General features: G+C 34.6%; 4 non-coding genes across 4 annotated transcripts; all 4 read right to left on the bottom strand.

Moving 5' to 3' along the window:
• Positions 1 to 291: 291 nt before the first annotated feature.
• Positions 292 to 410, bottom strand: LOC149770448 (5S ribosomal RNA). Its single transcript, XR_016418528.1, has one exon. It is a non-coding gene; the product is annotated as a 5S ribosomal RNA (ribosomal RNA).
• A 900-nt stretch (positions 411 to 1,310) lies between these two features.
• Positions 1,311 to 1,429, bottom strand: LOC149770447 (5S ribosomal RNA). Its single transcript, XR_016418838.1, has one exon. It is a non-coding gene; the product is annotated as a 5S ribosomal RNA (ribosomal RNA).
• Positions 1,430 to 4,909: 3,480 nt separating this feature from the next.
• Positions 4,910 to 5,028, bottom strand: LOC149770446 (5S ribosomal RNA). The gene has a single exon (XR_016418527.1). It is a non-coding gene; the product is annotated as a 5S ribosomal RNA (ribosomal RNA).
• Positions 5,029 to 5,928: 900 nt separating this feature from the next.
• On the bottom strand, positions 5,929 to 6,047 carry LOC149770445 (5S ribosomal RNA). Its single transcript, XR_016418901.1, has one exon. It is a non-coding gene; the product is annotated as a 5S ribosomal RNA (ribosomal RNA).
• Positions 6,048 to 7,500: the final 1,453 nt, after the last annotated feature.

Here is a 7,500-nt window from a genome sequence, read left to right as displayed (position 1 = left end):
AATTGAACCGAATTTGTTAATAAGAAATACTGGTCATCTATGATCGCATATTCCAGTAGTAAGGATCGAAACCAAGAGCAGAGAAGTGCAAAGCAACATTTGCTATATTCAGGTCCTATACTTGATTTTTTTAGGATCCGAATTATTGAAGAAAGTTAAGAAAAAAGAGAAAATGAAAGTCGAGAAATTGCTCTATTTATTATTTATATTGAATAAAGTAAATTTAGTTACAATAAAAGAAAGAAAGAAAAACTTCAACTGTTTTTAGTTATAAAAGAAAAAAAAAATTAGAGTCTACAGCACCCGGTATTCCCAGGCGGTCACCCATCCAAGTACTAACCGGGCCCGACGTTGCTTAACTTCGGTGATCGGACGAGAACCGGTGCTTTCAACGTGGTATGGCCGTAGACACAAGTGTGTGTAAATTTAAGACTTATATTCGCTTCTCTCTTCACCGTTTCCGATGTACAGACGTTTACGTTTATGTGCCGTGTAAAATTAGTAATTAAAGTGTACTTATTAAAACTTATATAGATAAACTGCCTTCATACATTATTCAAATTTGTAATTCAGGCATTTTCGGACTCGGACATTAGTTGCTTAACCGGAGGTTTACACCTTCAAATGGACTTAAATAACAATGCATTTAAACGAAGATTCAGTTCATTTTTGTTGTTTTTGGGCATTATTATTATTATTATTATTTATCTTGTATCAACTGACTAATTCAATAGGTAAATAATCGACATCAGCCTATGAGCTACCTTTAAAGACGGACTCGAATCTGATTTGAAACGGATATCGTCTTGCAGCTCGGAAACGTTAAAGTTGTGGAAACACAGAAAGTGCAAGGAAGTGGAAGCAGGGAACATCCATCCAAACTTACTGTAATCAAAACAGAGATTTATACACCAATTTATTTTGTCAATGGCCCATATTCGAAGTATTCGCTAAGGGATGCCAAGTTTCACACTGATAGACTGGTGCCCTGCTAAAAACAGGTAAATAAATTAAAATAATTAAAAATAATACATTCCAAATATATCTATCAATTATTGAATAAGAAATACCACAGACAAGTATCCAAAATGAAAGACATCGATTGCATACGTTGCAATTATTCGCTATAGGCTGAATCCGGAATATCAGAAGAAATTTGGAGGATCTGGACGGCATACGAGGCGGCCCATTTCGATCCTGGAGGTAGAGGAAACTGAAAAATTTGCACCAGATTTGTGAACAAGAAATATTGGCCATATATGATCGCATATCCTCACAGTGAGGATGGAACCAAAAAAAAATTTAAAAAATGCCTACAGCACCCGGTATTCCCAGGCGGTCACCCATCCAAGTACTAACCGGGCCCGACCTTGCTTAACTTCGGTGATCGGACGAGAACCGGTGTTTTCAACGTGGTATGGCCGTAGACATTTGTATGTACAAATTTAAGACTAATATAGGTTGTCTCTTCGTCGTTACAAAGATATATTACACACACACGCACACACACACACACACACACACACATATATATATATTAGAGACAGGGGAGAGCTCTGCTTACGACAATACATCCCTTCAGTTTCAATCTGTAAAGAAGCAAGAGCTTATTTGATCGCCGATGTCACTGACATGTAGGTTGCCATATTTGTGCAGTCATTTGAATAGTAATACAATGGCGAGTTCCGTGTCAAATTTCATCAAGGTTGTCGTTTTCTTTCGTCAGTCAGCTTCATTAACGACAAATGATGTTATACTCGGAATTATTTCTGAGAAAATAAATCGTATTTCTCTCGATTTCATGCAGGTATATCTCGATGAAAGGTCGGTCAAGTTTGCATGGCAGGCTAGTAAGCACAGGGGCTCGCATCGTTGCTCACAATTGAACTGACAGTCATACATTTTATACTATATGTACGACTGATAGTTTCATTGTAAGCAATGATACGAGCCCCCTGTGGCTAGTAAGCAGCCTATGTCGATACCGCATGGTGTCGGCGATTTCCAACGTTTTGATAAGCAAAACAAATATGTCCATACACCCCAATACTAATGTCCAAATATCAAAAATCGCTATTTTGGGACTATTATGAATTCATTCAAGGACATTCTAAATTACATCATCGCCACACGTCAAGATTGTTATTACATCAGCACATTCAAAATTGGACTTCATTCAGAAAACCACTGGCATTCATTTGGAACACTACCCTTTTGGACTTGTCATATAACTTTTCATGGACTATTTGTGATTTCATTTATAATGCTGAAAAGTATTTAAATTTTCACTTTGTATTCTTTATAAAAATAAATTAAGTCGGTTGGTTTAGATTGGCTAAGATAGCATTAAGGTGTTTTTGTTTATATGAGCCAATATCACATTATTCTTTTCTTGGTTTAGATGGGCTAAGTTCACATTATGGTACATTGGTTTAGATGGGCTAAGTTCACATTAAGGTGTTTGGCTAAGTTTCCATTAAGATATTTGGTTTAGATTGGCTAAGTTTGCATTAAAGTGTATTGGCTTATATTGGCAAATTTCACATAGGAATTTGATTTAGATGGCCTAAGTTCACATTATGGTGTTCTGGCAAAAGACTGCTTGGTTTTGTTAGGCAATGAGGGTAGTCTTGCTCAAGGGTACAATAGGGCAACCAGCTTGATAGAAATCTATCATGTTAACCATTGGACTGATGTACATTTTATCAGTGTAATTTAGAGTCTGTTTAAACCATTCCGAATCCCCCCATCTCTCTCTCTCTCTCTCACATATATATATATATATATATATATATATATATATATATATATATATATATATATATATATATATATATATATATATGAAAGAAATAATATTTTCAATCTTTCTGCACTGTACTGATTTTCTGGTTGAATACTAAAAGTAAGTTTAAATATATATAAGGAGTTTGCAAATTTTATAAAAGTCAGCTTGCCTAGCAAGTAGTAGGTCAATATGATACAATGTAGAATTTAAGAAAATGTCATTATATGTATTGAAACGTTTGTTTCCTTTGTATCTGTTGATATCTAAAATCCATATCCCAATAATTAAAATTATCCAAGACTATATGTAAATAATACACGTATGTATGTATGTATGTACACACACAAACGTATATATATATATATATATATATATATATATATATATATATATATATATATATATATATATATATATATATATATATATATATATCACAAAAGACACACACATATCTTAAAACACCCTCAGCCACCCAGGATATATATATGATCCGTTTTTACGAGATAAACTTATTAATTCAGTATGGTATAATTATCGAGTAAGATCAGTAGAGCTTTTGCCCTTGTTTGCAATCGTTATAGGATAACGCGTTAAAAATAAAATTACACAGAAGTACAATTAATGTTAATAGCTGATAAAGTTATGCGAACTTTGTTGCATACTCTCTCTCTCTCTCTCTCTCTCTCTCTCTCTCGTGTGTCAGTATGATAAAGCAAGAAGAAAAAGGAAGAACAGTAAAGAACATATATAAAAAGGTTTATTGAAACAGCGTCTCATCATGGTGTGGGCACCACGATGCATAGGGATAAATAAAAAAGCGAGTATTCCATTACTTTTCACTTCATTTGATATGCATCCATATGACACAGAATGCTCTCGGTGAGTACAGGGAATCAGATAAACGTCACTGTGCGGGACTAGGTATAAAACATTTATTGTAGTTTTAATTGTAAATTTTTCGGGCATTTAAGTAGAAATTAAATGATTTCAGTTCTAGTGAGAACAACATTTCGACTGTAAAACATAATTTGTTGTCTTGATGCGTTTTCAAGACTCTTGGGCTGATTAGTCACACATCTCTTCAACGTTTCCGATGTACAAATGTTTGTGTGCAGTATAATATTAGTAACTAAAGTGTATACTGATTCAAAGTTCTAATCCAAAAGAAGCAAAACTGGCCTCAGATACTCATATTTGTCACTCATCCATTTTCTGACCCAGATAAGGGGAGAATTCCATGTTGAAATTGACTTAAAATGCAGATTCAGGACATTATTGTTGTTGTTATTATTATTATTATTATTCCTCTTTCTGTCCTATCATTTGGTTAAAATAAGCGACACCGGCCTATAAGCTAACTTTAAAAATAGGGTCTTATCAGATTTGCAAAGGATCTCTTCTTGCAACTTGTAGAAGTTAACGTTGTGGAAATACAGAAAGTGGAAGCATGGAATATCTATCTAAACTTACTGTAATCAAAACAGAATTTTATAACCCAATTTATTTAGCCAATGGCCCATATTTACAGTATTCGCTACAGGATGCCAATTTTCCCACTGGCAGACTGAGGCCCTGCTGTAAAAGAAATCAATCAATCAATAAATTAATATAAAAAATTCTCACAATTCATACATTCCATATTTATCAATCAATTAGTGAATAAGAAATACCACAAATAAGTACCCAAAATGAAAGACATTGATCGCATATTTTGCAACTCTGCGCTAGAGACTACACCAGGAATATATGAGAAGAAACTTGAAGGAAGTATTTCGACGTGAAAGGAGGCAGCTTGTTGTGGTAGTAAAAGTAGAGGAAACTGGATAAATTGAACCGAATTTGTTAATAAGAAATACTGGTCATCTATGATCGCATATTCCAGTAGTAAGGATCGAAACCAAGAGCAGAGAAGTGCAAAGCAACATTTGCTATATTCAGGTCCTATACTTGATTTTTTTAGGATCCGAATTATTGAAGAAAGTTAAGAAAAAAGAGAAAATGAAAGTCGAGAAATTGCTCTATTTATTATTTATATTGAATAAAGTAAATTTAGTTACAATAAAAGAAAGAAAGAAAAACTTCAACTGTTTTTAGTTATAAAAGAAAAAAAAAAATTAGAGTCTACAGCACCCGGTATTCCCAGGCGGTCACCCATCCAAGTACTAACCGGGCCCGACGTTGCTTAACTTCGGTGATCGGACGAGAACCGGTGCTTTCAACGTGGTATGGCCGTAGACACAAGTGTGTGTAAATTTAAGACTTATATTCGCTTCTCTCTTCACCGTTTCCGATGTACAGACGTTTACGTTTATGTGCCGTGTAAAATTAGTAATTAAAGTGTACTTATTAAAACTTATATAGATAAACTGCCTTCATACATTATTCAAATTTGTAATTCAGGCATTTTCGGACTCGGACATTAGTTGCTTAACCGGAGGTTTACACCTTCAAATGGACTTAAATAACAATGCATTTAAACGAAGATTCAGTTCATTTTTGTTGTTTTTGGGCATTATTATTATTATTATTATTTATCTTGTATCAACTGACTAATTCAATAGGTAAATAATCGACATCAGCCTATGAGCTACCTTTAAAGACGGACTCGAATCTGATTTGAAACGGATATCGTCTTGCAGCTCGGAAACGTTAAAGTTGTGGAAACACAGAAAGTGCAAGGAAGTGGAAGCAGGGAACATCCATCCAAACTTACTGTAATCAAAACAGAGATTTATACACCAATTTATTTTGTCAATGGCCCATATTCGAAGTATTCGCTAAGGGATGCCAAGTTTCACACTGATAGACTGGTGCCCTGCTAAAAACAGGTAAATAAATTAAAATAATTAAAAATAATACATTCCAAATATATCTATCAATTATTGAATAAGAAATACCACAGACAAGTATCCAAAATGAAAGACATCGATTGCATACGTTGCAATTATTCGCTATAGGCTGAATCCGGAATATCAGAAGAAATTTGGAGGATCTGGACGGCATACGAGGCGGCCCATTTCGATCCTGGAGGTAGAGGAAACTGAAAAATTTGCACCAGATTTGTGAACAAGAAATATTGGCCATATATGATCGCATATCCTCACAGTGAGGATGGAACCAAAAAAAAATTTAAAAAATGCCTACAGCACCCGGTATTCCCAGGCGGTCACCCATCCAAGTACTAACCGCGCCCGACCTTGCTTAACTTCGGTGATCGGACGAGAACCGGTGTTTTCAACGTGGTATGGCCGTAGACATTTGTATGTACAAATTTAAGACTAATATAGGTTGTCTCTTCGTCGTTACAAAGATATATTACACACACACGCACACACACACACACACACACACACACACACAGACACATATATATATATATAAATCTATATATATATATATATATATATATATATATATATATATATATATATATATATATATATATATATATATATATATATATATATATATATTAGAGACAGGGGAGAGCTCTGCTTACGACAATACATCCCTTCAGTTTCAATCTGTAAAGAAGCAAGAGCTTATTTGATCGCCGATGTCACTGACATGTAGGTTGCCATATTTGTGCAGTCATTTGAATAGTAATACAATGGCGAGTTCCGTGTCAAATTTCATCAAGGTTGTCGTTTTCTTTCGTCAGTCAGCTTCATTAACGACAAATGATGTTATACTCGGAATTATTTCTGAGAAAATAAATCGTATTTCTCTCGATTTCATGCAGGTATATCTCGATGAAAGGTCGGTCAAGTTTGCATGGCAGGCTAGTAAGCACAGGGGCTCGCATCGTTGCTCACAATTGAACTGACAGTCATACATTTTATACTATATGTACGACTGATAGTTTCATTGTAAGCAATGATACGAGCCCCCTGTGGCTAGTAAGCAGCCTATGCCGATACCGCATGGTGTCGGCGATTTCCAACGTTTTGATAAGCAAAACAAATATGTCCATACACCCCAATACTAATGTCCAAATATCAAAAATCGCTATTTTGGGACTATTATGAATTCATTCAAGGACATTCTAAATTACATCATCGCCACACGTCAAGATTGTTATTACATCAGCACATTCAAAATTGGACTTCATTCAGAAAACCACTGGCATTCATTTGGAACACTACCCTTTTGGACTTGTCATATAACTTTTCATGGACTATTTGTGATTTCATTTATAATGCTGAAAAGTATTTAAATTTTCACTTTGTATTCTTTATAAAAATAAATTAAGTCGGTTGGTTTAGATTGGCTAAGATAGCATTAAGGTGTTTTTGTTTATATGAGCCAATATCACATTATTCTTTTCTTGGTTTAGATGGGCTAAGTTCACATTATGGTACATTGGTTTAGATGGGCTAAGTTCACATTAAGGTGTTTGGCTAAGTTTCCATTAAGATATTTGGTTTAGATTGGCTAAGTTTGCATTAAAGTGTATTGGCTTATATTGGCAAATTTCACATAGGAATTTGATTTAGATGGCCTAAGTTCACATTATGGTGTTCTGGCAAATCACTGCTTGGTTTTATTAGGCAATGAGGGTAGTCTTGCTCAAGGGTACAATAGGGCAACCAGCTTGATAGAAATCTATCATGTTAACCATTGGACTGATGTACATTTTATCAGTGTAATTTAGAGTCTGTTTAAACCATTCCGAATCCCCCCATCTCTCTCTCTCTCTCTCTCATATA

This window comes from Sinohyriopsis cumingii, unplaced genomic scaffold (assembly GCF_028554795.1).
Source record: "Sinohyriopsis cumingii isolate HCF-2022 unplaced genomic scaffold, ASM2855479v2 utg002479l, whole genome shotgun sequence".
Lineage (NCBI taxonomy): Eukaryota > Metazoa > Mollusca > Bivalvia > Unionida > Unionidae > Sinohyriopsis > Sinohyriopsis cumingii.
This window is presented reverse-complemented; position numbering and strand designations above follow the sequence as displayed.